Source organism: Balaenoptera musculus, chromosome 14, assembly GCF_009873245.2.
Source record: "Balaenoptera musculus isolate JJ_BM4_2016_0621 chromosome 14, mBalMus1.pri.v3, whole genome shotgun sequence".
NCBI lineage: Eukaryota > Metazoa > Chordata > Mammalia > Artiodactyla > Balaenopteridae > Balaenoptera > Balaenoptera musculus.
In genome coordinates this window covers 89,753,640-89,767,402 of record NC_045798.1, presented here as the reverse complement: position 1 = coordinate 89,767,402, position 13,763 = coordinate 89,753,640, and the positions used below count along the sequence as shown (strand labels likewise).

The window sequence follows — 13,763 nt, the reverse complement described above, 5'->3', positions numbered from 1 at the left end:
CCTGGCGGGACGCAGGCCGCGCACACCACATCCCACTATAAGTCTTCACTGGGTCCCAGGGACACCGCCAGCCCTGATGCCACCCGGGCGGACGGGCCTCCCAGTGGGCCTGAGTTCGACCTTCGAGCAGCAATCAAAGGCTCTAACGTGAGAATAGGCTGCATCTGAGTCAATGCGGCGAGAAATTTAAAATCCTAACTAGAATCCACCGCAGATACAGTGAAGTGGGCCTGTCCAACAGTCAGATGCCGGTGGAGGTGGGGCAGACCAGCACCCCCCGGGGGCCAGGACCTCCATGCAGGCACAGAGGCCGCTTTGGAGTGTGTCCCTCAGCCCGTGTCCACCCTGCTGGGCCCTAAAATCACCGTCTGCATGGGAGGCCTTCCAACCCTGGGAAGCCCCTCCTCCAGACTACGTGTCAGATTCCAGGACGAACTTGCACTTGAAAACCCTCTATTCAACGGCCAACCTAAACCCAGATTTCTTCAGGAAGCGAGACTGCAGGCGGTGGGACTGCTCATTGCCCACACCCCGGGCCCCTGTCTGCTGTCTACATTTTGATTCCACGTCAACAAGATGCCCCCCGGCCCCCGGTTCTCACTAAGTACAGCCTCGGAAAACTCAAGACGATGTGACCACGAAGAATGGGACGGACACGTGTGTGCGCGGAGACTCCGAGATGCCCAGACAAGAGAAACGCCCAAGTCACGGGCTGAGTGCAGGAGTGCCCCCCCCCCAAAAATGCCAGGTGGCTTCTGAGAAACGCTAAACAGCGATCGAATGGGAGCTTTCCTGGTGGGCGAAGCTCTGTGATGCGTTTGGCAGTCTCCCGGGCTGTGCCACTCAGAAGCACTTTCTTGACGTGGTTATCAGCGACACATGCGGCCACACCGCCAGGACGAAGGACCAGCGAGCCACGGGCTTCGAGCACGAGGTCGGCCCTCGGTAACTGGCATCTTACGGGAGCTGCTCCCCGACCCCCAGACAAATTGCCCAGCTCAGCACACCCCGCCCGGAGGGGACCACGTCTCCGTTTAGAATATCCAACGTACTAATCTGTTCTGTTATCTTATACATACTGTTGATCTAAGTGAAAAGACTGTCCTTTGCTGTAAATAGAAAAGAAACAAATGAAAAACAAAATAAAAGTTAGGTTCATCTGACTCCCAGGAAATTAAAAAACGAGAGTGTGCGACGGAGAGAGAAGCAAAGGAAGGACGGAAAGTGCAAGCCCTCGCCGTCCACGCGGGGCAAGCATCTTCTGAGCCGTTCTGCACTTGAACACGATAGAATAGATCTGGGGAAATAATTGGCTCCTGAATCACGGACAAAGCCAGCAACACAGTGTGCGCACAGTTTCAAGTTAGAATGGTCCACAAAATAAATATTGTAATATAGACAATGAAAATTATTGTTTTGGGTTGGAAATTTTCAGCATGAATTTGGCAGCTCCACAAAAAATGTAAATGTATCTCTGATTCAGAGAAAAGGCCTAAGACTGGAAGGAATGTTCCAAGACGCAGCGGCCCCGGCTGCGAGGACGGTGATTCACGGCTGCGCTGTCCCAACCCAACCCCCTCACGGGCCCTGCAGCCGGAGCGTCATTCCTGGGGGTCACCAACGACCCGGAGAGGAGCCGCCACGGGGACCACATCGGGAGAATTCTCTCATGGCCTCAGCCCAGGGCTGCTGAATAACCTCAAACTCACCTCCATCTTAATTTGATTTTTTAAAAAGTCACACTCAATGCAGCCAAGACAACACACGGTTAAATTCGAATCTAAGATCCAGCTGATCTGTACAAACAGAAGCTATTTTACATTCTCTACACACACACACGTATGTATCTCATAATCAACCAGAGAAATTACCTCCACAGCTGGGCATATATCTGTAAGTATTTTTACACAAAAGGGATGGATGTTAACAAAATAAAATATATAGTGTGACACCCTGGCTTTTTTAACGTAAAGATCACACGTTGAGCATTTTAGCATATTGATCAAAAATGGTTTGATCTCAGCACCGCATCTTGTCCTGTAGATGACTGACGCTCTGTGGATGGACTTGTGGGTTGCTCCCAATCTGTTGCTCTTATCGATACCAGAGATGCGAACATCCAGCGTGAGATCCTGGTGGCCTTTCTGGTCATTTCCTCAGCACAGATCCACAGCCTCCGTCAAAGAGCGTGAACACCTGGGGCTCCTGACACCTCCCGGGGCTCAGGTCCCCTGCACGGCCTCGCCAACATAGGGGCCCGATGGCTTTAATCTCTGCCAAACCACACAGGGAAGGGCACTCTGAGGCTGCATCTTCCTGTAACACTGCAACACGTGCCCACCACGTGGTAACAATAAACTGAAACACTCTGAACCCCCAGTGGTAACATCTCTGAAAGTCTCCAGGCCTCTCAAGGGTCCCCTGACCTCTTACACGCATTTGACTAACGGCAACGTGGGACTCCAGGCCCCCCACACCCCAACTCCTGCTCCTTCGGGGTCTCCAAAGGCCGCTCCGGGATGACGGTCGCTGTCCTTGATATCAGCTTGGCATTGCTGGGGACACTGGCTGAAGGGGACACAGATCTCTCTGCAACTCTCTGCGAGTCTGGAATTCTTGCAAATAGAAGGTTTTTCTAAATGGCTGTTTTGCACTCGGTATGTAAGGACCTGAATCACGTTCCTCTTGCTCCCGTTTAAAGAAGAGGCTGGAGGCCGTGTCTCACGCCCCCCCCACCCCGAGGAGCGACGCTGGTGCCCCGGCGGCGCTGAGTGCCTGCGGTTTCCACCCGTTACCACTGGCACCATCACCCTGCCCCCCGGGCCGAGGAGTGGACCAGGCCCACGGCCTCCCCGAGCCACCAGGAGCCCCGCTGTGAGTGGGTGTTGCGCAGCCTGGCTTGGCCTGGCTGGCCCTGGCCTCCAGGCTGGGGACGCCGGCTCGTGTGACACAAGGAAGGGAGTCACACGGCCTCCGTCGGGGAGCTCGCCCGGGGCCCCCGTCTGAATTCCCTGCTCTTGGAGCTGCCACCACCATCCACTTCCCACCGGAAAGCCTTTCGTGTCCTACCGAATCTGTGTGCTTCCTTCATGCGGGAAAAGGGGGAAGGATCTTTCCTGACGCTCAGTTCACGGCCTGGAGCCTACCTCCACACGGGCATGCAGAGCCCCAGACGAACCTGAACTTCTCTCAGCCCGTGTCTCCCACCCCCATCCAGGCCCTGCCCCAGCTGCCCGGGCCGCCCCCCCCGCCCGGCCACTGTGGTCGCCCGCTCGGGGCTACCCTGGGTACCGCGAGGCCAGAGCAGTCTTTCCAGCACACAAAGGATTTCACAGACAGCCTCCCGCACTTCAGCAAAAGCTGTGCCGCCCTGGAGCACGTGTTCATGAGACTGCAGCTCTGACCTCGGCACCACCGACCGCCTGCACCCGTCTCGATACCAACCAAACCCACCCCTGAGCAGGACCCAGGGACACCAGCTGACCCGCCAGTCTCCGCGGGTGCAGCCTGACAGGGACATGTTTCTCCAGCACAGGAGACCCAGCTCGGAGCGCGGCTGACCGCGGGGACACAGACGGACGGAGGCCATTCGCACTGATTCAAAACCAAGGTCATCGCAGGGCCCAGGGCTCCAGACAGCCTCGCTCAGTCCCCACCGCGCCTCTGTGCTCCCGATGGCCAGCGGGCCGGGGCTCGGGCCGGACCTGCTCACCCCAGGCCTCTCCATTTAAACCACTTCATCGGCCACCGCTACCACCACGGAGACGCCAGAGCCCGCCTCTGAGGGAACGGCACGCACCACTTCGCCAGAACTCGGAGCCAGATCCCAGCAAGGCCCCGATTCTGCACCAGTTCGAGGAAAAACCGCGAACACCAGGGACAGAGGAGTGTGCCAGGTGACCCGGACTGGGACCCGCCGAGCCCCCTACAGCCGCGTGCGGGGAAAACAGAGATTTCCGCACCTGAGCCGACCGCGAGGCCTGGAGCTGGAATCCGACCACCTCGGAGAAAGTAGGTCAGGGGGTCTGGACACTTGCTCGGTGATACCAAGGAATTCTCTTAAATCACGTATCAGTGTCGGGTACGGTATCTACAGGTGTCATGATTTGTTTCTAAAACTGAGCCCCCATCTCTGGAAGACACGTTGAATATCGATGGGTAAGACTTCATGAGGTCTGGGATTTACCGCAAAATAATGGGTGTGGGTGAGGAGGTGAGGCAAACGGACCACAAGTCATCAGTCAGTTAGGTGTGGGCGTGGGGAGCCATGACTAGTCTCTGACTCGTGTACAAGTTTGGTTTTCTGTGATACAGAGTGAAAGAGCGAAGCTGAGAAACAGGCACTCAAGTTACCACGGTGATATTCCAGGGCCGGGAACTGTCAGGGATTCACTCTCCTTTTTGTTTATCGGCATTAAAAAGTATCCCACAGTGAAGGATATGAATTGTAAACCCCCCAAATCGTCTACTTTCTCACCCTCCTGTTCTTGCCCTGGAGAGCTTGGTGACTGTTCTGAGTCAGAGGCAGTGACTTCCCTAAACTGGCTGCACCCGAGCCTGGAGCCCTTCTGGAACCTTCTCCCTGAAAAAAGGCCTTGTCCACTCAACGTCAGAGAACCAACGTGCACCGGACGTCCCACCGCCAGGTGCCACGTACGAGAGTCTCAGCAAAGCCCCTGTGCTGGGAAGTTCTCCTTCCATGTAGACACCCGGGGAGGGTGGCTCCTCTTTTGTTCAGATGGTTTGGGTAGAATCCCTTCAATTCTGAATTTTCTGAGATCTAAGGCTCATATGGACTTATCACTTAGAAGAAAACTGTAAAGGCTTTCAGGACTCTTCTGTTTCTAAAAGAGCTGAAGCTACAAACTCTGAACTTGGCAGGACTGAAGTCCGCCCGAATGAGAGAGAGAACCAGAGCAGAAGGGGAAGGACGTCACCCCAACGTTAAAGTAACACGTTTTCCCAGGGTCGGGAGCCCATGGCCGCCTAACTTACTTGCTTTGTTTTGTCTTTCTCCCCCTAATTTTAAAAAAGGTTATCAGCTCAGTTCTCGGCTATTTAATCAAGCAGGGTCTCCGGGCCCCCAAAGGCTCCCGTGGGCCAAGGCTTGGCCGGGACCACACACCTCGCCCCAAGGTCCACCCAGCTCCCCCTGGGGCCCCCGCCAGGCATGGGTGAGAAAGCTCCTCCCACGCCAGAAAGGTCGGCCTTCCTGGAGGGCGCCCTGGCGCAGCCGGCCTCTCCACTGATGACCCCCCAGAGGTTCGCGGGCCGTGGGTGGCATCCTCACCCACCCGCCCACCCTCCCAGGGAACAGCCCTCGGGGAGGGGCTGGCTGTGATTCACGAAAGGCCAAAGTCCTTCGGGGCTGGCCTTGCATGTCTGATGGGTCTGGGAGGGATGGGAGCGGGGGGCGGGCCTCAGACAGAAACTCATGCCCGGGGGTCTCGGGTGGTCACCCCCAGCTGTTGGGACCGGCTTCCTCTGCACTGTCACTCAGATGGCGCTGAGGGGACTCGGGGACAGGGCTGGCCACGAGGAGGACGGTGGCCTGGAGGAGGTGCCCTGACCACTCCCGGAGGCTGGAAAAGTGCTTTTACGGCGATGGTGGGTGAACAGGGGGCTGAGGGACGGAGCCCGGCAGTAAAATGCAAGGAGGCCAGTGAGGTGAGAGGAGAGAGCCCCACATCGGCCTGCCCACGCTCGGGGTGCTGTAGGCAGGGCACCCGCACCCCGAGATTCTGCGGCCAGTGACCTGTCGTGAGGCCCAGGATCCCCCCCCAAGAGGCCCTGTCTGGGTCACACCAGTGCCAGACCCCTCCCTGCTGCCACCTCGGCCCCGAGTTGTCCCCGACTGGTCCCCAACTTGTCCCCGTGCCCTGGGGACTTGGGGGGGGCACGGATGGGGTCTAGTGGCTGGTGCGTGTTTGGGAGGTGGGCAGCCCAGGAAGGGCCACCGCTCGTTCTCCACACTCTTGGAGGCTCTGCCAGGCCCAGGTCTGCTCAGGAATCCAATTCAAACTCAGTCACGGACCTGGAACTTTCAGAACAAGAACAGCAAGGCCACCGTGGAGAGATTCTTTTTTTTTCTTAATGATCGATTCAGGAATTTCATAAGAATTCTTTGCTTTTAGTGGCTCCACCGAACAGGGTGTGGAGAACTCCAAGGAGCTAAGACTTCCTTCCAGCTTTCTGGAAGATTGCCGTCATCCTTACTCTGCACCACTCATCACCCCCACCCTGCCCCCCCCCAAAAAAAACAGGCCAGTTTCACATAAGCCTCTCAGGCCCTGCCGTCCAGACTTGCATCCCGACCGTTCCCACCACCCTGCACCTGCACGGGGGGGGGCCAGGCAGCCTCCAGGACCCCCAGGCAGACTGGACCCGGCGCCTCCCCAGGGCGGACAGCTACCTGGGGTCTCCTCCTCGGCTCGCAAGAGGGCAGCATCGCTGCAGGGCCCTCTGTTCTCCAGGAAAACAAGCCCTCCAACTCCTAAACCCTCTCCTGAGAGAAGACACGTCTAAGGACACCAGGTGCTCCTACAACTCAACGGGGCGGCAGCCCAGTGGGACAGAAAGAGCTCTTGTCCAGAAATCCAGCTGAGGTGGAAAATAAGCTACTTTGGAGGAATTTCTCAAACTACTGGGGCTTCTCCTCCTGACCCAAGACTAGACAACTGCATTTGCACCCAGTTCCTCCGTCCCCAGGGACCAGAACTGTCTAGACAAGGGAGGACGCTGCCTTTCCCTCACATCCACTCTTGGAGTGGAACAAAGGGCACAGGGAGGGCCCATGCCTTGGATGGGTGGATGGATGTCTGGGCGGGTAGATGGATGTCTGGGCAGGTGGATGGATGTCTGGGTGGATGGGCAGGTGGATGGATGGATGGGTGGGTGGATGGGTGGATGGATGGAAGGAAGGATGTCTGGGTGGATGGAAGGAAGGATGGGTGGGTGGATGGGTGGGTGGGTGGATGGACAGAAGGAAGGAGGTCTGGGTGGATGGAAGGAAGGATGGGTGGGTGGGTGGATGGGTGGGTGGATGGATAGGTGGCTGGCTGGCTGGGTGGGTGGATGGGTGGAGGAGTGTTTACTTGGTGAGGACCCCGTGGGAAGTTGAGCTCTGGATGGTCCCTCTGTGCTCCACTGACCCTCACGTTTGTTACAGGGGGCAGATGCCAGCGTGTTTGTGACTGTTACTAGGCCCCAAATGCCTTTTCAGACGCCGCCAGAGCCTGCTGCTAACCAGTCATTACGGAGCCTGAGAAAGCTCAGCTGACACCTGCCACACTGCTTACAAAACCAAGAAACAGAACCGCCGAGCTAACGCAGGATGGGACATACATAAGCCATGACACTGACACTCGGATCTGATTTCTCCCCAGAGATGCCAGGACAGTCAGGGGGCAACTCCCAGAGTTCACCCTTAATCTGTTTTAACAGGGGACCCACAGAAAAACCTGGACAGTCATGAAATAGTAACCATTCCATTTCCAAACTCTAAGTTTAAAACAGACTTCAGTGGCTCAGGATGTAATAGATAAGCTGTTCTCAGATCATCTACAGGAATGTACCTGCATCAGGCGCGTTGCTCCCTGAGGACTAGAGAAGCTCACAGCCCCAGCGAGGGTCTCGCTGAAACAGAGCTCAGCCTGTGGTCAGGCCAGAGGAGACCCCGTGCCCGAGAGGCACAGCCCGCTGGGCGTTGCCCCCGTTGCCGTGGTCTCTGGACACCAAGAGCGAGTGACCGCAGCACCCCCGGACTCCGCCTCCCCCCACCTCCCGTAACATCTGACTTGAAATAAAACAGTGGGACGCCAGTACCACCTACAGGTGCGCGTCCAGCCCCGAGACGTGCCCCCGCAGTGGGGGGCTCACGGCCATCACTGGATCCTCCCAGCCTCAAGTCCTGCAGTGACCACACTCGCCCCCCCACCCCCAGACTGGGCCACTGGAGCCTTACGGCCTTTTTGTCTTCCGTCTTGTGTCTAGCAATTTCCAAGTGCCTCAGTTTCCCCATCTGTAAAGTGAGACTCATCCACGCCTCCCGCGAGCTCGCTGGCCCCGAGCCCAGGTCCCCGGGGAGGGATGCTGAGGCCACGGTGCACGCACGTCCCGACAGCCCTGCAGCGCTCTGGGCTCAGGGGAAACAGGCATCATCACGGTGTGACTGCCCTGCAGGTGGCCACACTCACCTGTGGGAAGCGACTCTCGGGAGAAAATCAGGCGTTCCCAGGGGCCCCGGGGCTTCCACGGCACGACCAGCACTTGAGCGGAATGGTCAGATCCCGGAAACAGCCCGCTTAAATCTACATGAAGCCTGAGCAGGGAGAGGACAGAACCGCCCACCTCAACAAGCCTTTAAAACAACGTGGCCAGAGTGACAAAGGCACCGTCGCTGAGAGCAGTGGAACGCAGCGCGTCATTAATGCACCGCTTCCGTGTCCCAGTCGCGTGGGCTGGCGCAGCCGCTGCCGGCTGGGCACTCAGAGCACAGACCAACCTGGACGGGAAACCTCAGCGGGGAAAACAACATGCGGGTCGCTTTCTTTACCGAAAACCAGCTCAATGCTGTGGCTCAAGCCCCAGCTTCCAGAAGGTATTTTAGAAGCATTTATTTAAAAGGCGAAGCCCATCATGACATATAAATACAATTTTGCTCGTTAATTTTCACGGAAGGCCGAGTTTTAAAGGTGGACAATCGCTGCCTCACGATTACATTTCGGTCTCCGGCAGGACCGTTCCCTTGTTTCCCCGGAGGCCCAGCCCAGGTGTGCTGCAGGTGCGCGGGGTCCCCGACAAGCACCCCACTCTCTCCTCGGAGGAGAACATCTGAGCAGAAAGCAATTCTGTTGTGTCTGTGGTCACTCGTGCGTGTCGTCACTGGACACTTGCTCCTGGTCGGGTCTCCTCACGGTTTGGGGAATCTCAAGATTGGAGACCCGGGAAGGAGCCCCGGGATGGGAGACCCCTGAGCGCAGCAGCCCCGCCTTCACAAGCACACGGATGGACGGCCCGGCGGGGCAGGACCAGGCCAGGAGCTGACCGGTTTCGTAGCCGAAACTCTGCGGGCATTTGGATTATCTACAGAATCAGCCAACATGGCAGATCTCAATGGCTAGACTTAAACATCTGTGTGTAAAGCCACGAAGATTCAGATGATTTTATCCTCTCCGGGAACGCAAAAGTACTTGAGATCCTCTTTCTCCTTTTCGTGGCTAAAAACAGACATTCATAGAACAACATCAAAAAGAGAAATCGGGACCTACATCCTCCACGTACACCTTGGGGAAAGGGCCGTAAAGGTGGGGCAGAAGCCTCTCCCTCCGCCACAAATCCACAGATCACAGCTGAATCTGCAAGGCTGATTTTTCCAGCTGGAAGTCAGTACGCAGAGCACCTTTTCTGGCGTCAGCTGTGAACTCTGGGAAACCAGAAAGAGCCTGCCCCGCGGGGATGAGGGTTTGGGCCTGCGAGACCACATACTCCTGCAGCAAGAAAGCACAACTGCAGAAACACACAGCCCGGGTCCTGCACTCAGACTCCGAATTCACCTGCAGGAGCCTCTGCAGGCCTGTGGCCAAGGTCAGCCTCTGGCCTCGTGAGGACCTCTGTCTGCTGGGCTCCCACCCTCCCCGAGCAGCCACCAGCATCCTGGGAGCAGGACGCGGATGTCAGAGAAAGGTCCCAGGCTCCCCGATGCCCCCCGATTTGAGCGAAAACTCGTCAGGGCTCCGGGGAGCAGGGGCCCAGCCAGGGGGCGCCTCCGGGGTGAGCTAATCACGGCGTGAGTCCAGCTCTACCTCTTATTAGTGGGGCCTGAACATGTGACCCTGGCACTGGGTCTTGTAAGCAAGTGCTCAGGGGGACTGTGCAGAGACCTCCCCCCAAACTGTCTTCTTTTTAAAGCTCACTATCAGTGAGCTTCCTTTTTTTTTTTGGTACTCTTTTAAAATTTTTTTTAACTTTTCGGCCGTGCCACATGTGGGATCTTAGTTCCCCAACCAGGAATTGAACCTGAGCCCCCTGCAGTGGAAGCGCAGAGTCTTAACTGCTGGACCGCCAGGGGAGTCCCCAGTGAGCTTCCGTTTGTGATCTTCAGATGACGTGGCTGAAGATCCTTTGCCAGGTCAGAAAAGGGAAAATAACCCAGAAGTGACTGACTAGTCCAAAAGCCCGAATGGGCTGGCCCGATGGAGACCACCTGAGTGCAGACGGGCCGGGGCCAGGGGTGCCTCAGCGGAATGACGTGTAGTTGGATTTGTTACCAGCCTCCAGCTTCACTTAATCTTATTCCAAATTAGGATAAACTCTGAAATATTCAAACAACTTATAAAATGCAATCAGAGTTAGCAGTAGTTTCATCAGACTTTTAGAAACTAACACTTAGACACAGCATAAAGGTTATGGATACTATTAAAATCATCGATCGGACCCAAAAACCTAAAAGAAACCACATCTGAAATACTGATTTGGACATGCAGCCCCTCGGGTCACTGAACCCGGTAGCTCCAAGTAACCCTGTTCATTATGTGCCCTCGCCCCTTAAGAAAGTCTACTCTTTAACTACTCGAATCACAAAAGCAAAGTTTGTCTATAGGAATTTAATTCCACACGTGTGCTGTTGCTGTCACAAAAGACTCACCTTAAAATGCTCCACATTCCCAAAACTAGTTTCCTTTTAAGTATTATACATTCCTCGTGTAACTTTGCCCCTTTAAAGGCAAATTCAGAGATTGTGCCGGGCACAGACAGAGACATTAAGACCTCAAAAGTTGGGACTTTCCCCGAGCCTATTCTAAAGGAAACACAAGTTCACTGGACACACACAGCGAGGACACTGGATAAGCACCCTCGCCCAGGGCAGACGCTCAAGTACGTTTGCTTGAACCAACGGACATTTAAACTTTAGCTCCTTTGGGACAATATGACGTCCTCTGAAAACCACCACCGAGAAACAATCCACCGGGAGCGGGAATCGGCCTGTCATCTCCACCCTCACCGCCACGGCCGATCGTGGGCGCCGCTTGGCACCATCCTTGGCGGAATTGCTTTCTCATCCGCAGAAAGAAGCGAGGTGGGAAGACCCTCTCCTTTCAGAAGAGGCTCGTGGCCTTTCGGGCGTGAGGACAGGGAGCACTTGAAACGAGTCACCTGCGTTTCCCAGGCTTTAGGAGCAGAAGCGTCATTCTCCGAGGCTCTAAGATAAGTCTAAGCTCTTATTTAAAACCTATGAACTTCTTCTACCCAGCACTGCTGTTGGTTTCACACACCTTCTGTGGCAAGAATTTAGCATCATTCTGTGACCCTGTGGGCCTATCGGAAGGCTCTGCACACAGGGGCGAGCCACGCATGCTGTACAGACAAAAAGACCCCAAAAGGGCAGTGATCCCATGGTCCCCAAATTCCTTGGGAAGAGAATAACGCTGCACACTTCTCATTAGAAAGTTCCTTTTACTGGCAAGACAGAAGTAGAAGTGCCCAGAGGTGCTGCACCGCAGGCTGGGAAGTGGATCTGTCCCGATAAGCCCTCCACCCCAGACTTCGGAGCCTGTCAGCACCGGGCACCCCAGCTGGGCAGCCCGAGACCCCGCGGGCAGGAAGTCTGGCCACCTTCCCCGCGGGTGAGTGCCCCGATCCCTCTCCCCCCGTGGCCTCCAGCCGCCCACCCCACCCCCCCGCACCAGCTGGTGGGATCACACGGAAACACATCGCCAGGGACCAGGAAACATATTTTGATGTGGAACCAAAACAGTGGGAAAAGCTGACTTCAGACCCTCGGGGGGAAGTGCGGTGCCTTCACAGCGTTTGTTGGCGTGAACTCACAGGAACGCCGGGAGCACCACACCTCGCCCGGAGCTCTGCGACCAAGAGATAAATGGAGCAGGTCACTCAACCAGGGAATCACCACCGAGACCCCGGAGCAGACAGCAGGCAGCAGCTCTGCATCCTGACGCAGGACGACCCGCCAGAAACACCCGCGTTCCCGCAGGCTCCCCGCTGCTGAGGTCCTGAGGAAGCCACCCCATCCACCACCGGGGGTCACAGGCTGAGCTGGGCCCTCCAAAAGTCCCAGGTTGGAGTCCTAACCCCAGGACGTCAGAAGGCCACCGCGCTTGGATGCGGGGTCTTTACAGGGGCCGTCAAGGTAGGGCGAGGCCCCTGGGTGGTCCTGGCCCAAGGACTTCAACGCCGGTGCCTGGATCGCAGACTCCAAAGCCCCAGAACCCTGAGGGATAAAGGCCTGCTGTTTAAGCCACCCCGTCTGTGGGGTTTGGTCACAGCAGCTCCTGGAGACACGGTAGTTACCTTTGCACCTGCCGTGATGATGTGGGTTCACTGATGCCTCATCATGGTCCACGAAAATGAGAAGGTCCTAAACTGTGTGTGGGCCTGTGTGCTTGAGCAGGTTAGCTTCAAAACATTCTTCTTCTTAAGGAAGAATTATAAAGAGAGGACAGCTTGCATAAACAGTTTTTATATTTAAAATGCCTCCAAATGGATTTTTAAAATTCCCACATTTAAGCATTAAATCCAGGTTCTGATTACCAGACCATGGTAATCCTTGCTTCTCTACCTCTCGACTCCTAAATGTGCCAGCAGAAAGGAAGTATTCACCGTCCGATGCTTTAGAAACTGTCATCTCTCATACTGTTTCTTTGCCACAAACTTCCAAAAAGGTTTAGCTGTGTTCATTTGGCACCTAGAACTACATTATCCGCTGGCAGCTCTAACTACCTCATGTGTGCTTTAGTTGTGGAAAAAAAGAGGGTCTGAGCACAACAGAGAAAATTCTGAAACAAATAAAACCCTACCGGTTCGCTCTCCTCATCTTATGGGCACGACGGCTGGAAGGCACTAGGCCCTACCACGCAGTCTTGCCGCCAGAACAAAGAAGGGAGCAGGAACAAGACAACGCTAAGCCTCGAATATCCGAATCTACAGGCAGAAAGAAGCCTGCACGCCTGTCACACACGCCTCTTCCTGGAGAGGCCCCCGCAGCCCCACGGCAAAGGCCGTGCACCTCCTGGGAGGGCCCGTGTGCACGGTCTACGCCTGATAAAAATCCTCGAGCAGAAAGCACTCTGCCAGGGGTCATTAGTGGCCCACCTGTTGGGAAAGCTGTTTAGTTAAAAATAAAAACCCCGGGCTGAGTAAGTGGACCCAACAGAGCACCAGCAGCCCCGACGACGGTAAAGAGAAACGCGGGGCTTGGAGGAGCTGAGGCCCCCCGCCAGGCAGCCCGTCTCCTGGGAGAAGGAGGCTGCGTGGTTTCCAAACGCCGGCGGGGCTGGTGCAGGAGCCGGCACGCTCCTCCGGGGAAGTGCCGAGCCGAGGCCCCATCTGCACCGACAGTGCAGTGACGGCAATTAGGTGCGAGCAGGGAAGCCAAAAACACAGACACGAGCGTCACTTGCTTTTATAGGAAACAAAACAAAAACTGAGCCCACGTGTCGGTGAACCCTTGTGATGGGCTGACTCCTGTCCCCGAAGGTCTGTCCCCGCGCCCCCCCCCAGCACCTCAGATATGACCTCCCCTAGAGACAGGCCTTTAAAAGGGAGAGAATTCGTGAAGGTGAGGTCTTTGGGGTGGGCCCTCGGCCAACACGACTGGGTCCTGACAGAGGGAGATTCAGACACAGACACAGGCCGGGAGAAGGCCGAGGGGTGTGAAGGCAGAGGGGCGCCAGGATGGCAGCAGACCTGGCGCTGGAGAGCGGGAGATCCTCCCTGAGCCTCGGAAGGAACCAGCCCTGCTGGCA

General features: G+C 56.2%; 1 protein-coding gene across 8 annotated transcripts in view; it reads right to left on the bottom strand.

Annotated features, from left to right (window-relative positions):
* The window catches only part of NFATC1 (nuclear factor of activated T cells 1), a 100,839-nt gene that overhangs the window by 72,573 nt on the left and 14,503 nt on the right, over positions 1–13,763 (bottom strand). The gene's annotated exons all lie outside the window — the stretch shown is intronic.